Genomic DNA, 24,000 nt, shown 5'->3' on the forward strand with positions numbered 1-24,000 from the left:
ATTCGACCGCTCCGAAGTTAAAACATGCAAATTACACACGAAAAAAAAAAAAAAAGCTGAAACGACGCCATTTCTTCTTCCGGTGTGTGTGTGGTGTGTGTGTGTGTGTGTGTGTGTGTGTGTGTGTGTGTGTGTGTGTGTGTGTGTGTGTGTGTGTGTGTGTGTGTGTGTGTGTGTGTGTGTGTGTGTGTGTGTGTGTGTGTGTGTGTGTGTGTGTGTGTGGCGGGTGTGTGTGTGTGTGTGTGTGTGTGTGTGGTGATTTAGCGTCGGCGTGAAATTATAAATACGAAAATAAATTTAAAAAAAAACACCGCATCCATAAATTAAACGTAAATTGCCACACTTCCTGCGGAGATAAATTTTTCGATCTCGAGACCACAAGACGCAAGTAATTCTGTCGAGAGAGGGAGAGACAGAGAGAGACGAAGAGAGACAATGCGAGAGATACCTTGTGACGCGAGACGATGAAACTCACGCATTTTATAGAGACATTTTGATCAAGACATTTTTAGGAGACATTTGATATAATTTTGAACAAGAAGTCATTTTATGGAGAGATTTGAGAGACACTTAAAGCAAAACATTGTACAGAAAGGCATTTGATTTTTTTTTTTTTTGGAGGGATATTTGAAAGATATTTTGGGAGACATTTAAAGGAAGACATTTTAAAGAAAGGCATTTGATATATTTTTGAGGGACATTTGAAAGATATTTTGAAGAAGACATTTAAAGGAAGATATTTTAAGCAAGTCATTTTGAGTGAGACGTTTGAAGAGACATTTGAAAGAGACATTTAAGCGAGAAATTTCAGAGGCATTTTTAAGACATGTTGAGACATTTCAAGATATTTTCTAAGCCATTTCAAGGGAGACATTTTAAGACAGACAAGAAGTATATTTAAAGTGAGACATTTCAAGCAAGAGACATTTAGAGACAGACAAGGAATGACATGGATTATAGACCAACGAGACAGGGAGGCATTTTCAACGAGACATTTTCAGCGAGACCTTTACGGCGAGACACTAAAAGCACAATATTACACAGGCTTGGCGGGGAGGAGGACGTTAACATTTTCCGGCAGAAATTAAGGAACACTACAATATGTGCTAAATAAGGAGAGGAGGAGGAGGAGGAAGATGGGGAGGAGGAGGAGGAGGAGGAGGAGGAGGAAGGGGAGGAGGTGAAAGTAATGTAGGAAGGGGAGGGAAGGACGAAGAAAAAAAAAAAAAGAGGAGAAAGAAGAGCAAAAGGTGGAGGAAGAGGAGGAAAGGAGTAGGAGGAGGATGAAGAGGAGGAGTAGGCGAGGAGGAGGAGGAGGAGGAGGTGAAAGAAATTTTGGAATAGTAATGGCAAAAGGAGAGGGAAGGAGGAAGTACAAAAAAAAAAAAAGGAAGAGAAAGAAAAACAAGAGGAGGAGGAACGGCAGGAAGAGGAAGAGTAGGAATGTTAAAGACTCGAGATTAAACAAAGTAAAATGAAAATACTTGAAAAATACAAGAAAAGCGCCACTATCACCACCACCACCACCACCACCACTACCACCACCACCACCACCATCGCCATTACACAGGAATTACCACACTTACACGGGACAAAGTGGGCGACAAAGACTGAGGGCTGAGGACTAGATAGGAACATGGGGACTGGGGGCTGGATTCTGGGGGACTATGGGGCTACGTGCTGGGGAGATAGCGGCTGGGACTCGGGACTGGCGGGGAGGGTCTGGGGAATAGAAGGTCTAGCGATAAAAGGAATTGGGACTGGGGGGTAAGACTTGGGAACTAGGGACTGAGAACAAGGGAATGGGGACTTAGGAGAGAAAAGGAAAAAGGGGGATGGAGGATAGGGACTGGGGAAGGAAAGGAAAAGAGGAGGAAAAGGAAGAGGAGGAAGAGGAGGAAGAGGAGGAGGGTTGGAGACTACTGATTAAACAAAGTAAAATTAAGATAAAGAAAGGATAAGAGAAAGGGAAGGAGAGAGAGAGAGAGAGAGAGAGAGAGAGAGAGAGAGAGAGAGAGAGAGAGAGAGAGAGAGAGAGAGAGAGAGAGAGAGAGAGAGAGAGAGAGAGAGAGAGAGAGAGAGAGAGAGAGAGAGAGAGAGAGACTGCCCAAACTCCTGAAGCAAACCCTTTCACTTTCGAAGCTAAAAAAATAAAGAAAAAGAGCTCAGGCCCCGAAGTCCCTCAAAATGCTCTTAAAAATCCTTAGTGACCGTAGGAGCGAGAAAACTCAAGCGGATGCTAATTGGTATTTCATAAGTTTAATTAAGGTCACTTGTCCGCCTTAATAGACTGTTTTTTGGGCCTGGAATTTTCTTCTTATGAGGTTATGAGGAAGCTTTTCGGTGTCCCCTTTTCCGGCTATGTTTACTGGATTTCTTCTTATGAGTTTCTGAAAAGGCGTTAAGGGCATCTCTTCCACTTCATATTCTTCCCTTATTCTTTATGATATCTGATAAAAGGCATTTAAGACATTTTCCCCATTTCTTTGTGATATAGGAGCAGCGAGTAGCGAGCTTTTTTTTTATTATTGTTTCTTTTTTTTGTGTGCCCTTGAGCTGTCTCTATTATATAAAAAAAATGGTGAAAAAGGTAATTAAAACATTTTCCCAATTATTTTTCTCATCTTCTTTGTGATATCTGGTAAAAAGACGCTTATAATATTTCCCCCATTCATTTTTTTTTTGTTTCCATTTTCTTTGTGATATCTGATATTACGAGGTAAACAGCTTCCTCTTCTCCCATCACTTTTCAGTAACTCAATAACGAAGCTTGCTGTCTAGAAAATGCACTGCTATATCTCTTTTTTCAGGGAGGAAATTTTCTGGTTTGTTTACTGCTATGAAACATTTCGAGAGTGTTAACCCGTCCGCTGCGATTGGCACAGATTTGTCCTTCACTGGTAGCCTGATAACATATTAGTCCCAGGTCTTCCTCTGTCTCTGTGGTGGATAGTGGAGTGTTTCCCATGTGGCATTGGTGTGCTGGACTTTACATTTTCTTCATTGAATTGTTGCAGCCACTTTTTTGTTCCATTCCTGTAGCTTGGTGAGGTCTTCTGGTTGGTAATCCGCAGTCAAGGGGTTAACATGAGACATACAATAAAACAACGGCCAGGTCTGTCAATGGGACGAAGCAGAACAGAGTAGGTCGCAGCTATTGCATATCCCCCTACTTTGACTTTACTTTTCTAGTCTGCCACATCAGCCGGCCAGGTAGAAGACGCGAAACTAGATATACATACATACATACATAACGCCACTCTTGTACTTACCGTGTGTCTGTGTCGGGAGCCTTGAGGAAGCTGGTGATTCTCCGGTGCTCTGAGGAAGAAGGAGAGGACACATGAGACTCAGCCGAGGTGGAGTGCTGTGTGATTTGTTTGTTATGTGTCTCAATGTTTGCCTCTATTTGGAAGCTCTAGAGGAGAAACAAGTATATGTGTGTGTTGGGGAAGGTTGTTTAAAGGTTCTGTCATTCTATTCCTGTTTCTGTTACTTATGGAATGTTTATTATGTGACTCAATGTTTGCCTCTTTTTGGAAGCTTTAGGGGAGAAATAAGTGTGTGTGTTGGGGAAAAGGGGTTAAAGAGGCTTGTATCACCCATTCTCGCCTCTCTCACTTAGGGAATGTTTTAGGTAAAGAGTTCTTGTGCTAAAAGACTTCAGCAACCTAGATTCTCAGGGCTCCTCCGCCTCGTCCCGCCATTTTAATATCCTCCGTCAAGGCGGGGCCATTTTTCCTTCACGTCCTTCATCGCGATATTCTCAAACCGACCACAAGGGTTCATAACTTCAACGTCCTCCTCCTCCTCCTCCTCCTCCTCCTCCATCAACCCCTCCTCCTCCTTGCATGTTCCCGATATTAACAAAAACGCCGAGATCTGGGCACACGCCGGACACCCCCACAAACTTTCGGGTCCTCGTCGGGGCGTTCAAAGTCCCCTCGATGCCGCTGACGCTAAACTTGCCGCTCAACTTGATGCTAAACTTCCTGCTAAACACATACTGGCCAGCCTGCATGTCTTTTACGGCCTCCCTCTGCACCTGCGACGCTCAACTTGGCGCTAAACTTGAAGGCTAAGCACATACTAACCCGCCTGTCTTTTCCGGCCTCGTTGCGTATACCTGCCTTAACGACCTGAGCCGAAATGAGAAAAATGAGGGAAATGGGAAAGCTTAATCTTACCAACCCTTTACAATCATTATCTCTCCTTACTGATCCGTCTATCTTTTCCGGCCTACCTGTGTACCTGTCTTAAATACCTGTGCCAACGTATACGAAAAACGAAGGTAACACACACTGAGGATGATTAAACTTACCTGCCCTTTACAATCATTATCTCTCCTTACTGATCCGTCTATCTTTTCCGGCCTACCTGTGTACCTGTCTTAACGACCTGTGCCAACGTATACGAAAAACGAAGGTAACACACACTGAGGAAACTCTATCCTACCTGTCCTATGCAATTATTATCTCACTTTACTAACTCACCTGTCTTTTCCGTCCTCCTTACGCACCTGTCTTCCATACCTGTGCTAAAGTGGTCCTTGTCACAGTACGAAAAACATGCAGGCAACACACACTGCGACAACTCTCTCTTACCTGTCCTATGTAATTATGATCTCACCTTACTAACCAGCTTATCTTTCACGATCTTCCTTTACGCTTGTCATCTTCACACCTGTGTTGATGAAGATACCACGACATCCTCTACACACTATTATCTGCGCCACCAATATGTAAGTAAGTATTTATTGCAATTGATATATCCATACTTACAATACAGAGACAAGTCAGTAAAGCAGCAACTGTCTGTCGAGCCTAAGATATTAATGTAAAGGAGTGCAATCAGCGTGCCTGGATCCTGTTGACATCATAGTTTTGTTCAAATTCTGAATTGTTTTTAGGTACAATAGTTTGGTTTGGCAAAGCTTAATGAATAATGTAAATATATCATTATGTTTTAAGCAAAGAAAACAAAAAATACAAAAAGAGCTACTTATGATTCTGACGAATATCACAACATCAGTCACTCTCAGTAATTGGACCTTAGAGAAGCGGTGGGCAAAGCGACCTCTGAGGCACAACAGAAGACTCGGACATGAAATACTAATTGTTATATGTTATTGGAGGCTTTTCGAGGACCGGATTGTTAAGTCAGGGATGAAGAGAGCAACTTATTGAAACTGTTTTTTGTGTTTGTTATTGCGGTAAGTTATTGAAGACTAAATGAACCCCAGCCTCTTCCTACTCTTTCTTTTCTCTGTTGGTGGTGGTGGTGGTGGTGGTTGGAGGTCATTGCCCGGGGAAGTGGGGCGAGGTGGCGCTGAGGCAGAAGGATGAGGAAGAAGGGGAGGAGAGGGAAGGGAGGGGAGGAGGGGAAGGGAGATGAGGGGGGAAGTGTGGGGGACATTAAGCTGATGAGAAGACTATCAAATCTGCGCCAGGCCTGATGGAGGAGGAGGCGAAGGAGGAGGAGGAGGAGGAGGAGGAGGAGGAGGAGGAGGAGGAGGAGGAGGAGGAGGAGATTAAGGAGGAGGAGGAATGAAAACAAAGTCCAAGATAACGATGACGAAAAGGATAATTACGAACAAAAACATGCAATTATAAAACAACACACACACACACACACACACACACACACACACACACACACACACACACACACACACACACACACATACCGACACACGTACACACACACGCAAAATTGATAACTGACAAACTGGAAAAGTGAGTGAGTGGATGAGTGAGTTATTGCTGACAAACATTTTCTTCGTCCGATCTGCCAACCTGTCTGTCAGTCTACCTGTCTACCTCTCTGTCTACTTTCCTACCTGTTTGTTTACCTACCTACTTGCCTACCTTGTTATCTTTCTATCTATCTCTCTACCTACCTACCTGCCTACCGTGTTAGCTACCTGTCAATCTACCTTTCTACTAGTCTACTTTCCTACCTGTCTGTTTACCTGTATATCGACCTGTCTATCTCTACCTGTCTGTTTCTACCTGTCTGTTTCTACCTGTCTGTTTCTACCTGTCTGTCTCTACCTGTCTGTCTCTACCTGTCTGTCTCTACCTGTCTGTCTCTACCTGTCTGTCTCTACCTGTCTGTCTCTACCTGTCTGTCTCTACCTGTCTGTCTCTACCTGTCTGTCTCTACCTGTCTGTCTCTACCTGTCTGTCTCTACCTGTCTACCTCTACCTGTCTGTCTCTACTTGTCTATCTCTACCTGTCTGTCTCTACCTGTCTATCTCTACCTGTCCGTCTCTACCTGTCCGTCTCTATCTGTCTGTCTCTACCTGTCTGTCTCTACTTGTCTATCTCTACCTGTCTGTCTCTACCTGTCCGTCTCTATCTGTATGTGTCTACTTGTCTATCTCTACCAGTCCGTCTCTACCTGTCCGTTTCTACCTGTATGTGTCTACCTGTCTCTCTCTACCTGTCCGTCAATTTCTCCCTCCGCCGCCGCCAGTGCCAGCCGTGTTTATTTCGCTTCCCGGATAACAAATATTGCCAATAAAAAGCCGCTAACGCACCCTAACCGAACAGTATTGAAGTCGACATCAAAAGACTCCCATTCGCTGCCTCTCTCGCGCGACTCTGCCAATCAGAATATTTATTTGCATTTATATGTATGATTCCTTTTTAATACATGCGTTTGGCTCGCCGCTTGTTGTTGTTGTTGTTGTTTTTTTACTGTTTTTTGTTGGTGATGGTGTGAAGGATTGGGGATGTGTGTTTGGTTGTTTGTGTAAGGGATGTGTTTGTTGGGAGGGTGAAATGTGTGTGTGTGGGGGGGGGGGATGTGTGTTTGTCTGTGTGGGTGGGAGGATGTGTGTTTGTGTGTGTGTGTGTGTGTGTGTGTGTGGCGGTGTGTGTGTGTGTGTGTGTGTGTTTCCTAGGCTGTCTGAAATTATCTTGTATGGAGTAAAAACTATTCAAAAACTGTGACAACTTCCCTCCATGAGAGTGGCATTTTCTTCTTGGATAGAGGTAAAAATTTCAAGGACTGAGATTTTAGCGAGGGGCGAACCGTACTCTGGGAAGGACAGTGCCAGATTTTTCCCCATAGATGGCGCCACGTTTTGTTTCCTAGTGCAAGATTTCTCCATAGAAGGCACTCCGTTTTTTATTTCTCCATAGAAGGCACTCCGTTTTTTATAAGTGTCAGATTTTTTTTCCACAGATGTCAATACGTTTTGTTATTACCAGATTTTCCACCAAGATGGCGATACGTTTTTTTCCTTGGACAGTATCAGATTTTTCTCATAGACGGCGCCATGCATTTTGTTATACAGCACCAGACTTTTCCACTACACTGCGCCACGTTTTTTTTAGTGCCAGCTTTCAGACAGTGCCAAGTAACCAAATACGATTTACTGTACAAAAAGGAATCCAACTGCCCCTTTTTTTTGCCCTAGACGATGCCATATACTTTTCTTAGACAGTGCCACGCTTCCAAAGACGACGAAGGGTGCCAAAACATCTTTAATAGTGCCAATAATCCTCAAAAGGTGCCAAAAAGGAGCGGGAGTGGTCTTTACTGGGCGCCAACGAGGGTTATGGAATGGTTAAAGTTTCCTTATATGAGTCGTAGAGTGCCAAACTTTCCGAAACGGTGCCATAATACCAATAATGATACACACACACACACACACACACACACACACACACACACACACACACACACACACACACACACAAACATACACACACACACGCACACACTTTATCTATGGATCTATGTCTGTTTATTTATTTCTATGTTTTTTCTTTTTTATCTGGTTCTGAATGTCAATGTCTCTCACTCTGTCTGCCCTTATGTTTGTCTGTTTGTCTGTTTATCTGTCTGTCTGTCTCTCTCTCTCTCTCTCTCTCTCTCTCTCTCTCTCTCTCTCTCTCTCTCTCTCTCTCTCTCTCTCTCTCTCTCGAATAATATGTTGTCGAGTAAATGTCTTGTTCATTTTTTGTCTCTCTCGGCAGACTCTTCACCGGCCATCCTCCGCATTCAAACCCTTTCTCTCCTCCTCCTCCTCCTCCTCCTCCTCCTCCTTCTCTTCATCCACTTCCTCCTCCTCCTCCTCCTCTTCCCCTTGTTTTTAATACGCTCCTCTCTTTTCTTCTCCACTACTCCAAGCAATTCGTCCTCCTCCTCCTGGATGCTTCTTTCCTTTCTCCCCAACTACTCAACCAATCCTCCTCCTCCTCCTCCTCCTCTTCTTCTTCTGCTTCCTCCTCTTCTTCTACCTCCCCTCCTCCTCCTCCGAGTCTCCAGCTACTCCTCACAACCGAAGAAAGTCATCACGTAAAAATAGTGGTTGCTCTTCCTCCCTCCCTCCCTTCTCCTCCCTAGCTCCCTTCTTCCCTCCGTCTCCTCACCTCCTATCTAAATATTCTCCCTTCCTCCCTCCCTTCTTCGCTTGCTCTCCTCTTTTCCTTTCTAAATATTCTTCCTTTCTTTATTTATTCCCCGCTTCCTTCTCTTTCTTTCTCCTGGTGCCCTCTCATGCCTCTCTGTTTCTCCCCTTTCGTTTCCTTATACCCTCCTTTCGTTTTCTATTCCTCCCTTTCTCATTCCTTCTCTCTTCCTTTCCTTTTCTCCTCTCCTCCTTTCTTCTTTCCTTGTAACCCTTTCTCAACCCTTCTCCTCTTTTTCTTACCTCTCTTCCTCTCTCCTTTCCTTTTCTCCTCTCCTCCTTTCTTCTTTCCTTCTAACCCTTTCTCAACCCTTCTCTTTTTCTTACCTCTCTTCCTCTCTCCTTTCCTTTTCTCCTCTCCTCCTTTCTTCTTTCCTTCTAACCCTTTCTCACCACTTCTCTCCTCTTTTTCTTACCTCTCTTCCTCTCTCCTTTCCTTTTCTCCTCTCCTCCTTTCTTCTTTCCTTCTAACCCTTTCTCAACCCTTCTCCTCTTTTTCTTACCTCTCTTCCTCTCTCCTTTCCTTTTCTCCTCTCCTCCTTTCTTCTTTCCTTCTAACCCTTTCTCACCCCTTCTCTCCTCTTTTCCTTACCTCTCTTCCTCTCTTCTTTCTTTCCTTCCATGCCTCATTTTTCCCTTTTAACATTTCCCTAATTTCTTATTCTTCCTCGTCCCTTCTCTCCCTTCCTTCCCTCTCTTCCTCCTTCCTTCCCTTCCCTTTTTTACATCTCATTTTTTTCCTCTTCTCTTTCCTCGCTTCTTAATTTCTCCCCTTCCTCTCCTTAACTCCTTCCCCCTCTCCCTCTCCACTTTCTTCTCTCCCTTTACTCTTTTTCTTCCCTTCCTCCCTCCTTTCCTGTCTCCTTCCCTCCCTCCCTCCTTCCCTCCAGCCACGTCTCGGTCACTCCAGAAATTATAAACTTTGTAAACGTTCACTTAAGTCTATTTTTAGGGGAAAATGACGAAAACTTGAGGAGAGAGAGAGAGAGAGAGAGAGAGAGAGAGGAGGGGGGAGGGGATGAAGAGGGAGAGAGACTACCCAGAAACTCTAATTGTTGCTCTCTCTCTCTCTCTCTCTCTCTCTCTCTCTCTCTCTCTCTCTCTCTCTCTCTCTCTCTCTCTCTCTCTCTCTCTCTCTCTCTCAACGGCCCTCTTAGCCCCCCTCCCCCCCTTAACACACCCATTAGGGTCCCTAGAACGAACTCAGCCGCAAAACACAACTTTCGACATTGTGCTCTCTCTCTCTCTCTCTCTCTCTCTCTCTCTCTCTCGGACACACTGTAAACACGACGGATAATTTTACATGCGTGTGCAATTATGTGAGTGTGTGTGTGTGTGTGTGTGTGTGTGTGTGTGTGTGTGTATGTGTGTGTGTTTGGCCCCGCCCGTAAACAAGCCACACGCGGTTGAAGGATGAGACTTATAAACAATTTTCTCGCGAAGAACTGCAAGCAGACCACGAGAGAGAGAGAGAGAGAGAGAGAGAGAGAGAGAGAGAGAGAAACAGAAAAGGGGGATTAAAAGATCACAAAAAAGAATGAAAAATAAGAAAAGGAGAAAAAGGAAACCAGGGAACGAGGATAATAAAATAAGTAATAACAAAAAGAGCGTGAAGATGAGAAACAACAAAATAACAAAAAAAAAAACAAGAACAATAAAAATGAAGAACAAAGACAAAACAAAGAAACAGAAAAATAACAAAACAGGATACAAAAAAAACAAAGAAGAAAATTAACAATAGCAAGAAAAACAACAACAAAGCATCACAAACCACAACAAAACGATCGACAAACAACAACAATAACAACAAATAAAACAAACAACAGGAAGGAGGAGGCGGACGAGATCGCCGCGAAGAAAAAATAACAATTATGAAAAACAATAGCAAGGGATGAAGAACCACAACAAATAAATATAAAACAATAACAACAACAACAACAACAACAACAACAACAACAACAACAACAACAACAAACACAAACAAACAAGAGTACCGACAGACGTGACGTAAAGGAAGGAGGTGGTGAAGGAGGAGGCGGTGGACAGGAGCGACATTCCCAGACGCTTCCACCTCACACATAAACTATTTTCAAAGGTCAAAATGGAGATTAATCGGGCTTTCACAAGGATTTTTTCACATTCATGGTACAGAAGAAGAGTTAAACAACCACCAGGGCCATTAAACTACCCCTGGAAATGCCCGAAACGCCTGCGAAAGCCTTGTAAAATATGTGTAATTGGGCGGCGAAAGGTTTGAGAAGACGGGTCCAGGACAAGATCACCGCCGTGGACTAACAAGGAATTATGGAGACAAAGGCCAAGAAAAGCCCGACTCGAGGGCCAACTAATTAAAAGGCAGACACAGGGGCGGCCTCCGAGCGTGGCTTTGATGTTGATTTTTCTGAACAGATGAAGAGGAGGAGTGGAGAAGAGGAGGAGGAGGAGGAGGAGGAGGAGGAGGAGAGTACTTTAGGACAGTGGAGACGTAAGGAGTGGTGTAGGAGGGGGAGATAAGGAGGAGGAGGAGATGATAGACCAGGGAGGAGGAGGAAGAGGAGAAATGGGGGGGGGAGGAGTACTTTGAGGGGGAGAGAGTGCTTTGGGACAGAGAGAGAGAGAGAGAGAGAGAGAGAGAGAGAGAGAGAGAGAGAGAGAGAGAGAGAGAGAGAGAGAGAGAGAGAGAGAGAGAGAGAGAGAGAGAGAGAGAGAGAGAGAGAGAGAGAGAGAGAGAGAGAGAGAGAGAGAGAGAGAGAGAGAGAGAGAGAGAGAGAGACCTTGAAAGAATTTGAGATTGTTGGAGAAAGAGGAACAGAAGAATGGAAAGGAATATGAAGAAATAAGGAAAGAGAATTTAAGAAAAGGAAAATATCCAAGAAATGGGAAAGCAAAGAGAGCGAAAAAAGAAGGAAAGGAAATAGGAGGAGGAGGAGCTAAAGGAAGGGAAGAGAAATAAATGGAAGGGAAGGGGAGGAAGGGGAAGATGAATTAAGGTTAGTTAATAGGAGAGAAAGAAAGGGGAGTGGAGAGATGGAGAGGGGAGGAAGGAGGAAAGGAAAATGAAGGTGAGCTCACGTAATAGAAGAGGAGGAGGAGGAGGGAAAGGAGAGGAGGGGAGGAAAGGAGATGGGGAGAGAAGGATAGGGGAGAGGAGGGAAGGGGAGAGGAGAAAAGGAAAGAGGAGGGGAGGAAAGAAGGGAGAGGATGAGAGGAGAGGGGAGAGAAGGAGAGGGGAGAGAAGGATAGGGGAGAGGAGGGAAGGGGAGAGGAGGAAAGGAAAGAGGAGGGGAGGAAAGAAGGGAGAGGATGAGAGGAGAGGGGAGAGAAGGATAGGGGAGAGGAGGGAAGGGGAGAGGAGGAAAGGAAAGAGGAGGGGAGGAAAGAAGGGAGAGGATGAGAGGAAAGGGGAGAGAAGGGGAGAGAAGGATAGGGGAGAGAAGGAGAGGGGAGAGGAGGATAGGGGAGAGGAGGGAAGGGGAGAGGGGAGACAAAGGAGAGGTAGGCGTTTTAACATAATGAGAGGAAATTTACGATGGAGAACTCTCGCAAGCCCATTCCATAAATAACAATTTGGACAGACCGACCGGGCTTGTTTCAAAGGCTAACTGCTGGCGGAACGGACACGGACCATAACGACCCACGGACACACGGACACTGGCTACGGACGACCTGTGTGTGACGACCTAAAGGATGTGAAATGATGACGATAAACACGACCACCATCACCACGACCCACGGACACACGGACACTGGCTGCGGACGACCTGTGTGTGACGACCTAAAGGATGTGAAATGATGACGATAAACACGACCACCATCACCACGACCCACGGACACACGGACACTGGCTACGGACGACCTGTGTGTGACGACCTATAGGATGTGAAATGATGACGATAAACACGACCACCATCACCACGACCCACGGACACACGGACACTGGCTACGGACGACCTGTGTGTGACGACCTAAAGAATGGGAAATAACGACCACGACTCTATCACCACTATTCTACGACAACCATGATCAGACATAACTCAAGGACACACGCATACTACCCACGGACGACTTGTGTGTAACGAGGTAATGAATGGGAAATAACGACCACTTTTCTACGACTATCACGATCAGACATAAGAACTCACGGACACACGGACACTACCCACGGACGACCTGTGTGTAACGAGCTAAAGAATGGGATATGATGACGACGACAACAACGAATACCATGACCACCACTAACACGACGACCACGACTAACGACCCCGGGATAAAGAACCACGAACAAACGGACACTGGCTACGTACGACCTGTGTGTGTGTGATGATCTCTTAAAGACTGGAAATTTATGACGATGACCACCACCACCACCACCACCACTACCACCACAACCCAGGGAAAGAAAAAAAAACATTGGTAGACGAAATCGATAAACGACCATATAGATTAGACGATTTCCACCTCCCCTCGTCACGACCCCTTCCCCTCTTTCTGTCATCACCACCACCACCACCACCACTACGATATAAGCATACAGAAACACAGTCATACAAACCGGCGCACATGATGAACGACCTGTGTGTGTGTGTGTGTGTGTGTGTGTGTGTGTGTGTGTGTGTGTGTGTGTGTGTGTGTGTGTGTGTGTGTGTGTGTGTGTGCTAAAGCATGAGAAATTACGACCAGTAGCCCTACCACCACCGCCGCCATCACCACCACAACCACCACCACCACGTACACTAATTAAAAAGAGGTAGGAAGGAAGGAACGAAAGAAGGAAGGAAGGAAGGAAGGAAGGAAAGAATTAAGGAAGGAAGGATGAAATGAAATGCAAGGTAAAATGAAAAGAAAAATATGACGGAGAGAATGAATGAATGGAAGAGGGAAAATATCAATAAGGAAAGAAATGCAGAATGAAAAAAAAGATAAATTAGAATATTAGACAAACAAATAAATAAATAAATGATAAAAATAATAATAATAATAAAAAAGAACGTCTCTCTCTCTCTCTCTCTCTCTCTCTCTCTCTCTCTCTCTCTCTCTCTCTCTCTCTCTCTCATCCCTTTCATGGCCTTCTCTCAGTGGCCCAATCATGCAGTCCCCCCCCCTCTCTCTCTCTCTCTCTCTCTCTCTCTCTCTCTCTCTCTCTCTCTCTCTCTCTCTCTCTCTCTCTCTCTCTCAGGTGTCCAGGCAGAAGTAATGGCGTCAAGGCACACTGATGGTCACACTCTGTACACACACACACACACACACACACACACAAACCTGACTGTGTGTGTGTGTGTGTGTGTGTGTGTGTGTGTGTGTGTGTGTGTGTGTGTGTGTGTGTGTGTGTGTGTGTGTGTGTGTGTGTGTGTGTGTGTGTGTGTGTGTGTGTGTGTGTCCAACAATACACACACAAAACTACTACAAATCACGTGGACAAACTCAATAATAATAATAATAATAATAATAATAATAATAATAATAATAATAATAATAATAATAATAATAATAATAATAATAATAACAACCAATACTTCGATACGTAAATATCAACAAAGAGAGAGAGGGAGAAGGAAACAAAGAAGGGATAAAGGAAAGAAAGGAAAATATGCAAACAGTGAAAAGCTAAACAAACATAACAAATAAATAAATATACGAATAAATAAACAATGGAAGAACGAAACCGAGGAGGAAGGGACGAGGACTGTGCCTGACGCTGGAGAGATACTGGAGGAGGAGGAGGAGGAGGAGGAGGAGGAGGAGGAGGAGGAAGACTTGTCACGGGTAGCAGGTGGAAGAGAAGGAGGGGAAGGGTGATAGCTTGTAGGACGTGATGGAAGACGAGGAGGAGGAGGAGGAGGAGGAGGAGGAGGAGGAGGAGGAGGGAGGCATCGGTAGGTCAAGAAGGAGGGTCTGAGCGGAGGTGAAGAGGCGGATAGGATGGCTTAAAAAGGGTTCGTCTCTTTGATATGTTCGGGCCCTACTGTGTGTGCGTGCGTGTGCGAGAGAGTGTGTGTGTGTGTGTGTGTGTGTGTGTGTGTGTGTGTGTGTGTGTGTGTGTGGACGGGGGCAGCTGGATAGTTTGCGCTCGGATTTTTTTTTTATAGTAATGCCGTTTTTTTAGGTGCAAATTATTCCTCTCAATCTTTATGCTACTCTTGACTTTCTTTCTTCCTCTATATCTCTTTATCTATCTATCTATCCATCTACATATCTGTCTATTTATCTCGTACTATTGTATTCGAACTAAGAGTAAAACAAAAGCAATACCAACAAAAAATCCATCCATGTAGTTCGGTTCGGCACTACCTCCTTTTTTCTCTCTTTCCAACGGCACCCTTTCCCGCGCACGCATTAGCCTCGCCCTGCACACTCGTCCCGTCTCTCCATCATTATAATTTCCTCCCATTTTCCTCTCTCCCCGCTCTAACAGCCTGCCCGACGACCTGCTTTTACGGCCTCCCCGCTGTAATCATGGACGTAAGCCCTAAATCACCTCGTGTCCTCACCTGTAAATCACCATTGATCAGGAATTAGACCTTTTATTGCGGCATCGTTCACCTTTTACTGTTCAGCCCGCACAGGTAACCCCACTCCACACAGGTATGTTCGCCGGATTGTACGCGGGGCTTCAATTAGTACGCACATTAGGGAAGGAAAATGCTGTAGAAAATGAAACTGAGATACATAAGTGGATTAGAAGAGTAAATGCAAAGAGGAGAACAAATACAAAAAACAGCAACCTCACACTATTTCCCGCAACCTTTCTCTGTTCCCCGCAACCCATCTCTGTTTCCCGCAACCCATCTCTGTTTCCCGCAACCCATCTCTGTTTCCCGCAACACATCCCTGTTTCCCGCAACCTTTCTCTGTTTCCCGCAACCCATCTCTGTTTCCCGCAATCCATCTCTGTTTCCCGCAACCCATTTCTGTTTCCCGTAACCCCCCCAGCATCTTCTAGCAACCTAAGGCAAACTCCCGCAACCTTTCACTATATTAAGAAACTCTCCCTAATGAATATATGAACGTTAAAAGCAATAAGAATGTAATGAAGAAAAAGGAGGACGAGGTAAGAGAAAAATGGTGTATTGGGAAATTATAAAAGTATGGAAGGAAGAAAGGAAAGAAGGATGAAGGTAAGAAGGAAGGCAAAAAGGAAGGAAGGAGGATAGAAAGAAAGGAATCAAGGAAGCAAAGAACGAAGAAAGAAAGGAAGGAAGCAAGGAAAAAAAGGAAGGAAGGTAAGAGAGAAGGAAGATAGGTAAGACGGAGGGATGGAACAAAAATGAAGTATGAAAAGTAGGGAAGGAAGGTAGGAAGGAAGAAAATCAAGAAAGACAAAAAGGAAGGAAGGTAAGATGAAAGTAAGGAAGTGAGAAAGGAAGAAAAGAAGCAGGGAACAAAAGAAGGAACGAAAGGAAGGAAAAAAAGAAAGAAAAGAAGAAAGAAAGAAGAAAGGAAGGAAGGAATGAAGGACGGCACAGGGAATCACTGTTCACTCTGTTATTAATCGCTTGTTACTCTTGCCGTTAAACACCTTCCCGTCTGTTTCATATTCATCTCTCCCTCGCCCTCTCCCTCTCCCTCTCTCTCTCTGATGATGCCAGCGACACGAAAATTGGCTTTCAGTGATTACGCGCACGGCTCTTTTTCCACGCGAGGCAAAGCCGAATAACTGTCTGTTGAATCGCTGCCGCCTCTGTGCCCCGCGCGGCGAATGGAGGCTGATTCTCTGTGCCTCTCTCCCTCCCTCTCCCTCTCCCTCTCTCTCTCTCTCTCTCTCTCTCTCTCTCTCCGCCAGTTAGTCCCCGGCAGGAGCAAGGACGCGGATGATGTGTTTTGTGGGCGTTAGTGTCTTAGTGCACCCGAGTGACTCCTTTGTTTGTGTGTGTGTGTGTGTGTGTGTGTGTGTGTGTGTGTGTGTGTGTGTGTGTGTGTGTGTGTGTGTGTGTGTGTGTGTGTGTGTGTGTGTGTGTGTGTGTGTGTGTGTGTGTGTGTGTGTGTGTGTGTGTGTGTGTGTGTGTGTGTGTGTCGCCGCCTTGCGTATACACACCTGAGAGAACTCCAAGCCTAACCTACCCTTAATAATAATAATAATAATAATAATAATAATAATAATAATAATAATAATAATAATAATAAGGGTGACAGGTCGTGATTGGCACCCTAAACAATTGGCACTCATTGGCACATATAGGATCACTCTTATTGGCACTCTCTCTCTCTCTCTCTCTCTCTCTCTCTCTCTCTCTCTCTCTCTCTCTCTCTCTCTCTCTCTCTCTCTCTCTCTCTTTTGTTTAATGTTTTCCTTTTTCTTTCATTTTCTTGTTTTGATTTTTTCTTTATTTTTTTTCATTTTTCCTTCTTTTTCTTCATTTTTTCTTTGTTTTGCCTTCTTTCTCTTCTGCTTTCTTTTATTTTTTTCCTCTCTCTCTCTTTCTTTTCTTTATTTTTACATCTTACATATTGCAATTGAATACTCCCTCTCTCTCTCTCTCTCTCTCTCTCTCTCTCTCTCTCTCTCTCTCTCTCTCTCTCTCTCTCTCTCTCTCTCTTTCATTATTAGCACTATCATCACCACAATCATCATTCTCGTGACCCTCAGTTCCTCCCTCTCCCATTCATCTCCTTTTATTGTTCTATCTCTCTCCTTAATCTTTCCCTTCTTATCTCCTCCATCATCCGCTCTCTGTCTGTCTCTCTCCTTCTCTTTCTCTCTCTCCCTTCCTTCTCATTAGCGAGGAAATACACTTCTCTCTGTCTGTGTCTCTGTTTGTCTGTCTGTGTATCTTGGTCTCTATCTGCCTCTGCCTGTCTGTCTGTCTGTATGTATGTATGTATGTATGTATGTATCTTGGTCTCTATCTGCCTCTGTCTGTCTGTCTGTCTGTCTGTCTCTGTCTCTCTTCTTTCATGTCTATCCTCTAATTCCCTTTTCATCCCCCTATTTCCTCTCTCCCTACCTCCTTCCAGTTTCCTCCTCCTCCTCCTCCTCCTCCTCCTCCTCCTTCATATTGCTGTTTATTGCCCTCTTTCCCCCCAACAATTACATCCACCACCACCACCACCACCACCACCACCAGTAACACCTCCATTCCCATTTACCATTACTGCCTCACCCACCATTAATATCATCATTGCTTTTATGGCCGTCATCACCACCACCACCATCATCACCACCATCATCTCCACCATCTCGAAAACAACCTCCATCATCACCACAGCACCACCACCACCATCTCTTCTTTTTTTTGTTTCCATCTGGTTTGATACTCTCTCTCTCTCTCTCTCTCTCTCTCTCTCTCTCTCTCTCTCTCTCTCTCTCTCTCTCTCTCTCTCTCTCTCTCTCTCTGTTTTAATTCCTCTTTATCTTCTTTGTCTAATCTATATTCTCTTCATTAGCGCACATAACTCAAACACACACACACACACACACACACACACACACACACACACACACACACACAGTAAGAAAGATAAGGAAGTGGGAGAAGAAAACAAAAAATAAGAAAAAAGATTGAGGAGGTGGTGACGAAAGAGAGAAAAAAAGATACAGGAAAAGAGGAGAAGCAAAAGGAAAAATATGTGAAAAAAAGGACGAGGAAAAAGAGAAATCGTATATGTATGTCTGTATTTCTGTGGGCGTTGACGGTGGCAGTAGTAAAGAAGAAGAAGAAGAAGAAGAAGAAGAAGAAGAAGAAGAAGAAGAAGAAGAAGAAGAAAGAACAAAGAGAACAAAAACGGGAACAAAAACAAAAAGAAGAAGAAGAAGAAGAAGAAGAAGAAAAGAACAAAAACAAAAACAAGAACAAGAACTAAAAGATGATGAAGAAGAAGAAAAAAAAGAAGAACAAGAAGAAGAAAGAAGAAGAACAAAAAGATGAAGAAGCAGAAGAAGAAGAAGGAAAAGAAGGAGGCATTTTGTACTTTTTGTATATACTCCTGAGGGTGGCGGTGGCGGCGGCGGTGGCGGAGGCGTCGGGACCTGCGGGGGTTAACGTGTCTTCTGCGGGGAAGGTTGCTGTGTGTGCCTTCGCCCTTTGTGCCGCGCTACACAAAGGGCGGGCTTCATATCGGTGACGGAGAGAGAGGGGCGCGCTGAAAGGCCGCCTGAGGAAGGGACACACACACACACACACACACACACAGAGGGGGAGGGGGGTAAAATACTGCCACTGAGACGCTCTTGTGGTTGATTCTCTCACTTGGTTCCTCTGTTCAGTGGTTGGAGCTGAAGGATTGGGTTGCATGTGTCTTATAATGCTTAGAGTGGTATGCTCGGACGCTCCCTCCTCTCACAACTAATATATCCAAATGCCACAGAGGTTATCAGAAAGGTTCCCATGAGTGTTTTTTCACGTTTACGGTACAGGAGCTTTGTCATATTACCACCAGGGTCATAAATCTGCCCATGGAAATACCCACAACTCCTACGAAAGCCTCTGAAACGTTTAAGAATATGGCCCTTACTTTCAACTTACACGGCGAAGAGTAGGATTTATATAGTACCAAACATATTATAGTAACCTCTTGCCGATTAGTCTTTGAGTCCCATGTATTTTATTTTTCTCCTTTACCTGAGATAATTATACAAAGCACTACCCAAAGAGCTAGAAATCACATAATATACTATACTGATGCGTTGGGAGAAATACTTAAACATAGTGAATTTGATGATGATATAAGATTAAAGAAGCGATTGCCACTCACACTGAAAAAAATAACACCGTAAAGATTGGTTTTATACAGAGGCGTTCCGTGAAATACTTACATATATTGAATTTGGTAAGTATGCGATGAAACAAACGATTAGCACACACACTGAGATAACTAAGAATATTACGACTAGTTTTAAGGCTGATCTAACTTAACCTCACCTAATCTAACCAAACCTAATGTAACCAAATCTAACCTAACCTATCCTAATCGAACCTAACCTAATCGAACCTAACCAAACCTAATCTAACCAAATCTAACCTAACCTTACCTAATCTAACCTAACCTAACCTAATCGAACCTAACCAAACCTAATCTAACCAAATCTAACCTAACCTTACCTAATCTAACCTAACCTAATCTAACCTATCCTAATCGAACCTAACCAAACCTAACCTAACCTAACCTACTCAAACCTAATCGAACCTAACCAAACCTAATCTAACCAAATCTAACCTAACCTTACCTAATCTAACCTAACCAAACCTAACCTAACCTAACCTAACCTACTCAAACCTAACTTAATCTAACCAAACCTAATCGAACCTAACCAAACTTAATCGAGCCAAACCTAACCTGACCTAACCTAGCCTAACCTAACCTAACCTAACCTAATCTAACCTAACCTAACCAAACCTAACCTAATCTAACCTAACCTAAACAATCCTAATATAACCAAACCTAACCTGAGCAGCCTTGATTATTTAACCAATACAGATTCTACCTACTCTATATGCTAGTTAATGTTAAAGTACGGTACTAAATATGTATATGAAACTAAGATATCTACCTAACCTAACCAATACTATTTCTGGCTACTAATTCTTAATCCATACACAAGTTGCTGCTGAAGTACTAAACATATACGAGAAACCTTAAAAGATAAACAGACAAGCTCCCAAATACTAACACTAAGGCTTACCCCGCGACCTCATACGCTGGCAACACGCTTCGTTACCCAATATAAACCAGTTGAGGCTTGAGTGTGGCCTTGTGTACGCGTCACATATATATAACACTGATCCAGACGCTTGTATAGACTGTTCATGGGCCAGAGAGGTGCCGGGAAGATCTGAGAGGCCGCGAAAGAAAAGGACAGAGAGGCTAGTGGGAAAAATAAACAATGTATGGGAAGGATTTACGAGAGAGAGAGAGAGAGAGAGAGAGAGAGAGAGAGAGAATAAAAGAGAAAAAAGAAAAGATGAAAGAAAAGTAGAGAAAAGAGAACAGATGAAATGAGAAAATAAAAGAAAAAAGTAGTAAAGAGTAGAAAAGAAGATAATAAAATGAGAGAGAGAGAGAGAGAGAGAGAGAGAGAGAGAGAGAGAGAGAGAGAGAGAGCGGGGTAATTCACAATATTACACGCAACAACAAAATTTAGAGAACAAAGACATAATTCACAAGCGTATACACACACACACACACACACACACACACACACACACACACACACACGTACGTACACACATAGAGGTAAACAGAAGAGCAACAAAAACAATAAATGACCAAACAAGTTCACGCTGTCACATAAACTCTAAAAAAAACAAAAAAAAAACGAACAATTACTTCACCCTAAACTCTCTCTCTCTCTCTCTCTCTCTCTCTCTCTCTCTCTCTCTCTCTCTCTCTCTCTCTCTCTCTCTCTCTCTCTACTTAGATGGATGGGAACAGTTTTACGACAAATGAGAGTGTGAGAAAATATTGTTCACTCTTAATTGACCCAAATGTAAGGGATCTCTCTCTCTCTCTCTCTCTCTCTCTCTCTCTCTCTCTCTCTCTCTCTCTCTCTCTCTCTCTCTCATTTCTCTTGTTTTCTGCTCTTTATTACTTTTTTTCTTGTATTTTCTCATTTCATCTGTTCTCTTTTCTCTTCTTATCTTCTCTCTCTCTCTCTCTCTCTCTCTCTCTCTCTCTCTCTCTCTCTCTCTCTCTCTCTCTCTCTCTCGGTAATGGTGGTGGTAGTTTTTCAGCGCGTTGTAGCCACACTATTGCCCAACTTCGGCGCCTGACACCACCACCACCACCATCACCACCACCACCACCACCATCACCACCACCAGCGCTACACAACTCACCACTTTATCACTATTACCATACAACCATATTCCCATACCCTATCACTGCCACCACTCACCATAGCGTATTATTATGGTGAAGATACACATACATACACATACATACAAAGATACATACATACACAGCTGCATACATATAGTCAGCACGACGCCTCACTGCTGGAAAATCATCATACCATCATCAGCTTCATTACCATCATCACAAGTTGTTACATACGACACTACCCTAATCACCACCACCTTCATCACCACCACCCTAAATATAGCACGACCATCACCACAATCCCATCACCACCACCTCCACCACACAGCAACTCTAATTCATCACCACATACCCAAATACATGACATCACCACCACCACCATCACCACAACCATCATCACTATTAACTATTACACCACTATTCACCATGCCACCATTATCACCCGTTACAGGATCATTACCACATTGTCATCACCACCACCATTACACAACAGTAGTCACCACCACCATCACCACAGCCATCATCACTATTACCCCACTACTCACCATACACCATGCCACCATCACCACCCATTACAGCACCATTACCACACTGTCATCACCACTACCATTACACAACAGCAGTCACCACCACCATCACCACTACCATTACACAACAGCAGTTACCACCACATATCCCATTACATAAAATCACCACCATCATCATCACCACCACCACCACACAGCAGCGCGAGGCCGTATATCCCGTAAACAGTGACCATTACCACGCCACCACCTCCATTACCGCCATTATTTTCACATTTATTCTCATCTGCCGCTTCTCGCTTTTTATATACAAGCGGGGACGAAAAATGCCGCCACCACCACCACCATCATCACCACCATCATCATCACCACCACAAGAAGGACAAGTATCACCATCACCTCCACCATTATCACTGTCACCACTACACCATTTTCATCACCACTCTCACTATCACTGTTCCTCCTCCTCTTCTTCCTCCTCCTCCTCCTCCTCCTCCTCTTTCTCCTTCTTCTCTTTTCATTACCTTTTGTTTTCTTCTTCCTCGAATTTCTTCCTTTCTTATAACATTCTCCTCCTCCTCCTCCTCCTCCTCCTGTTCATCATCATCATCATCTTCCTCATCAACATCATTAGCAAACTCCTCCTCCTTCTCCTCCTCCTCCTCCTCCTCTTTAGGCTCAAATGTCCTTGTTATTCCGTCTTCTGCGAAAAGTGTCACCACAATCGTTCCTGGAATGAGCGTAAATCTCTCTCTCTCTCTCTCTCTCTCTCTCTCTCTCTCTCTCTCTCTCTCTCTCTCTCTCTCTCTCTCTCTCTTGGTCATTATTTTCCTGTGTTTCTTTCTCGTTCACTGTATTTCTCTCTCTCTCTCTCTCTCTCTCTCTCTCTCTCTCTCTCTCTCTCTCTCTCTCTCAGAACTTCACAAACAAAACATTAATTCGGCTCATGTGTTTCCTGCTCTTTTCATCTTGTTGCATCTCACCTGACTAATTTGTTTGGTTACCTGCCCCCTCTCTCTCTCTCTCTCTCTCTCTCTCTCTCTCTCTCTCTCTCTCTCTCTCTCTCTCTCTCTCTCTCTCTCTCTCTTACGCACCCCAGGCATTAAAGAGGTAAAGATATGCGTCTTAGCGGCAGTATTTATCGCCCTTCATGACGCAGAGACAATACAATGTTTCGTAGAGTTAGTAGAGTTTTTTACGGTAAAGGAAACAGCTCGGAGGCAATAAACAAAGAGAAAACAGCAAAAAAGACCCTTAGTCGCCGCTCCTGCATAAGTAAACCGAAGGGGTGACTGCAGAAGGGAGGTCAATGAAGGTCAATTTCGTATAGTTACCCCTTTGTCGATTTTCTCAGATTCCTCCGCCTCTCACATCAACTATTTCCAAAGGCCAAAAAAGGAGATCAATCGGTTTCACATGAGTGGTATTTTAGGTTCACGGTACAGAAGAAGGGTCAGACTACCACCAGGGTCATAAAACTACCTCCTGGAAATGCCCTCAACTCCTACGAAAGCCTTGTCAAATGTATGTGCTTGGGCGCCGTAATGTTTAAGAATATGCCCCTTTTGTGTCCCGAGATGGCGGTGCTTTTTTTTTTTTTACAACAAAGGAGACAGCTCAAGGGCACAAAAAAAGGAAACAATAAAAAAAAAGCCCGCTACTCGCTGCTCCTAAAAAAAAAGAATCAGAAAAGGTGGCCGAAAGAGAGGTCAATTTCGCGAGGAGTGGTGTTTATGCTCAGTTTCCCTTGAATAGAGCGGTTGAGGACACACGAGTAGCGGTAACGATGCGCTGAGAGGGATGTTGACGAAGTGGAGTCGGTAATGCAGTGTTTAGCGCAGTCACCCCTTGTCTCTTTAACCGGCGGGGCTTGTAATGTTTGGCTCGGGTTTCTTTGATAGATGAGGCAATGCATGGACGGACGAGAGGCTTTATGGTGCTGGGAGAGAAAGGAGCGATGATGGAGTGGATTATATTTGCTCTTTGGTTAGGTAAGGATCATATGCGGCGGGGCTTGTAATGTTAAGCTCACGTTTCTCTTGATAGATGAGGCAATGCATGGACGGGCGAGAGGGTTTGTGATGCTGGGAGAGGAAGGACTGTTGATAGAGTGAGTATACTTGGTCTTTGGTTGGGTTAGGTTAGGTTAAGTTAGGTTAGGTAAGGATCATATGCGGCGAGGCTTGTAATGTTCAGCTCGCGTTTCCCTTGATAGATGAGGCAATGCATGGACGGGCGAGAGGGTTTGTGATGCTGGGAGTGGAAGGACTGTTGATAGAGTGAGTATACTTGGTCTTTGG

At 44.2% G+C, this 24,000-nt stretch overlaps 1 protein-coding gene across 1 annotated transcript in view; it reads right to left on the reverse strand.

The window, feature by feature from the left end:
* Positions 1-24,000, reverse strand: part of LOC127006713 (uncharacterized) — a 115,820-nt gene that overhangs the window by 70,879 nt on the left and 20,941 nt on the right. Inside the window, exon 2 of the mRNA XM_050876940.1 lies at positions 3,273-3,321. The gene's annotated coding sequence lies outside the window, so the exon portion shown is untranslated. The remainder of the gene's footprint in view (positions 1-3,272; positions 3,322-24,000) is intronic.

This window comes from Eriocheir sinensis, chromosome 33, assembly GCF_024679095.1.
Source record: "Eriocheir sinensis breed Jianghai 21 chromosome 33, ASM2467909v1, whole genome shotgun sequence".
NCBI classification, from domain to species: domain Eukaryota; kingdom Metazoa; phylum Arthropoda; class Malacostraca; order Decapoda; family Varunidae; genus Eriocheir; species Eriocheir sinensis.